A 3,641-nucleotide genomic window follows, 5' to 3' on the forward strand; every position below is an offset into this window, starting at 1 on the left:
AAGATATCTTCTTTGGACTTTGGTAAATCAGTTCCTGGTAATGTTGCATCTTTGGGCATTTCAGGCCCTTGATAATTTTTCCCTGAACGAAGAGTAATAGCCTTCACCTGCTCTTTCGGATTTTCTTCCCTATGGCTGGGAAGACTTCCCTCTTTTCGGGATGGAATTGATTTAGCAAGTTGACCAATTTGAATCTCCAAATTATGGATGCTAGATGAGTGGTTTTTAATAAGCTGATCGAATTTATTTTCGATCCGTTTAAAACCATCGTCGTGATTACTTATTTTTCCACTGATAACATCTATAAACTTGTCGATTTTAGAAGATAAAGTGCTAATCGTATCTCTTGACTGATTTTGATAATTAGTGGTACGATTTTGATTAGCACTTGCATTATTGTTATTGTTATCTTTCCAGTTAAAGTTAGGATGATTCCTCCATCCAGAATTATAAGTATTAGAATAAGGATTATTAGTTTGGTTTTGCCCTTGGACAAAATTTACCTGTTCGATCTCACTCATATTTTCGTAGTCCACATCCGTTTGGAATGGATTACCATTGGTATCGCGTGGTGCCATAAATTTGTCAATTTTGTGCGATAAAGCAGAAAATTGGGCTTGTAGCATCGCGACTGGATCAAGTTCAACTATACCTTTAACTGATGGTGTGGTTGAGGATGATGGTTTTGCCACCGGCATATGTCCACGTTCCGCGGGTCACATACTGCTGTTGATTGCCATTTCCTCCAAAAGTTCTCTCGCTTGGGCTGATGTTTTCTTCATAAATAGCCCTCCCGACATAGCATCTAATGAACCCCTAGTTGTAGGATTTAGTCCACTGTAAAATGTTTGCATTAAAAGTTCAGCGAGTAATTGGTGGTGTGGGCATAAACGTTGAAGTTCTTTAAAACGTTCCCAAGTTTCATAAAGAGTCTCATTATCATTTTGAGAAAAAGATGTTAACTCCTTTATGACTCTTGCGATTTTTGCTAAAGGAAAATATTTCGATAAAAACGCTTGGGCTAATTGTTCCCAAGTGGCAAAAGTTGCGGCTGACATAGAAGTTAACCATTCTTTGGCTCTATCCTTCAAAGTGAAAGGAGAGAGGCGAAGTTTGATTGCTTCTGCAGTCACATCTGGGATTTTAAAAGTGTCACAAATTTCTAGGACATTTGTTAAATGGGTGTTAGGATTTTCGTTAGGTAACCCGTAAAATGTTACATAATTTTGCAACATATTAAGCAAAGCTGGCTTAATTTCAAATTGATTTGCGGTGATTCTGGGTCTAACGATACTATTGGTTACACCGGCCACACCTGGCCTAGCGTATTCCATAAGTGTTGGTGGGTCTGCCATTTTTTCTGGCTCGGTATATGTTTTTACTGGGGTCTTATTTTTGTTTTTCTTATTTTTCTTGTTCTTCCTAATGGTTTTCTCAATTTCTGGGTCTATAGGGTCTGGTAAAATGCCTGAACTTCGAGAACTGCGCATGAACCTGAAATCTTGCACGAACCGAAACTACCTACAAAACAGAATTTTTGAAAAATAAATAAATTAGTATATGAAAACTTTTAAATTATAAAAGTTAAAATAAGTATGTTTAAACATAGATTCGAAATAAAACACGAAAAAATTAAAATTTTGTCAAAAATTTTGGCGTTCCCCGGCAACGGCGCCAAAAACTTGTTGAGCGATTTCCGCAAGTGCACGGTATACGCTTGTAGTAATAAAAGATATCGAACCCACAGGGAACACTTTTTAACTAAAACTTTATTTAATTCGGTTTTAATCACGTGTTTAGGTTTAATAAAAGAAATACGTTTAATTGATTGTATTGGTTTTGGTAAATTAGGATTAGATAGAAGTATTATATCGAGTTTAGAGAACAATTCCGTTTTGGAATTTTGATTACAAAACAGATATTTCCGTAATTGGAATAAAATAGATCTTATTTTCATAAAGCAAAGTAAACAACTTTAACTTTGTGAGATTATGAACATGTAACAATATAGCGATTTACTCAATTAAATGGCTTCGAACTATAGAAATCCCCATGGCGTTGAGATGATTCCTACCTTAATCAAACTAGTGTTTTATTTCTGATAAGCCGCGATCAGCGATCATGTCATCCATAAAAACTAAATTTGTTAAGTGTTCAACAAAGTTCTTATATGAATAAGATGGAATAGAACGTTTTAATAAAAACACCAATTTATCATTTTGAAAATCATTTTGTCAGAACAATATCAAAATAACAACAGTAAGAATGTATTAAATAAATAAGTATATCATTAATAAAATGTGAATTTCCACAAGTTAACAGAGAAGTAGAAACTTGGATAGCATTGCAACGAAAACTTTGAGATCCGGGTCGTCAATCTTTCTCTCAAACTCCGTAGGCTCGTCAAACCTCATGCGCTTCAGCCGTCAATTCTTCTCGCTGGATCTTCGGAATAGAGACTGGTCTCGTCCACTATCAGAATGAAAACTAAACTAATACTGTGTTTATAACTAATCTAAATACAATTCGTGTACAGCACGGTTGTTTACAGAAATGAAATCTAACTTTCTGATTCTTTTCTGAATCAGAAACACAACATAACAACTTTCTTCTCTAATTTCTCTAACTTTTCCAACCTAACCAACCTTGATTTCTGAAATGGATCACTTATTTATAGCGGTTGAAGGGTTGTAAATGACGGGTCGTGTCTGCTGGTAAAGGGTCGCTTTTATCCGAAGGAACAGACGCGTTTTTCCGAATTTAACATGTGTTTTGTGTGCAGGGAGGTTCGATGTCGCGACTGAGATTCTGAAAATCTCAGTCGCGACAGGGGATATAGGGGCGAGCTTGAAAACTTCATTTTCCCCCGATCTGGCCTCCGCAAGTCGCGACTGAGATTCTGAAAATCTCAGTCGCGACAGAGAGATGTTTCCCTGTCTCTTCGACTGCTTTTCGTCCTCCTCGAGTGTTCTTCTGACTGATATGCATTCTCGGTACGTTTTTAAGGTTTTTCGTCCATTTTAGCTCCGTTTTAGCTCCGTTTTTGCTCCTATTTGGATTTTACCAAATATTTAGGTACCTTGCATCAAAGAAGTAAATAAAGACGTAAAAGTATTCAAAATGAATATAATTAACATGATTTCAATGTAAATTTAACGTATTTATGTATGATAATTTAGGTATATTTTGGACTTAACAGCTTTCTTCTTAGCTGACTCAGCTGAAGAAGGTTTGGCCAGCACTACTTTAATTCTCTTGGCAGTCTGGATTGCCGGCTTAGCTTTCTGTGCAGCTGACGTGTCTGCTTTTCTCTTTTTCCCTTTACTGGGCAGCTCAATTTCCTCTTCATCTTCTATCACAGTTTCTTTTCCTTTCTTCGATTTGGATTTGAAAGGAAGGCTGTGTGCTAGTCCAGCTAGGATCTCAACGGTGATTTCCATCCCCACTACACTTTCTTCACCTTTGAAGCCGATCTTATGATCTTTGAGGATCTCGGTGATGAGCGATCCCATTCGAAGAGCTCCAGTGCTTCATTGAATTGCCCCGATAAAAAATGCAGGCATGTTGAGGGGTTTATAGTTCAGCATGTGCCAGAGGAAGCACTACTCGAAGTTGGATGCGGAGGATATGGCGTTGACCTT

General features: G+C 37.1%; 1 non-coding gene across 1 annotated transcript; it reads left to right on the forward strand.

Moving 5' to 3' along the window:
- Positions 1-870: 870 nt before the first annotated feature.
- LOC136216086 (small nucleolar RNA R71) lies at positions 871-977 on the forward strand. The gene has a single exon (XR_010683079.1). It is a non-coding gene; the product is annotated as a small nucleolar RNA R71 (small nucleolar RNA).
- The last annotated feature ends 2,664 nt before the right edge of the window (positions 978-3,641 follow it).

The sequence above is a fragment of the Euphorbia lathyris genome, chromosome 1 (assembly GCF_963576675.1).
Source record: "Euphorbia lathyris chromosome 1, ddEupLath1.1, whole genome shotgun sequence".
In the NCBI taxonomy this organism is placed as follows: Eukaryota; Viridiplantae; Streptophyta; class Magnoliopsida; order Malpighiales; family Euphorbiaceae; genus Euphorbia; species Euphorbia lathyris.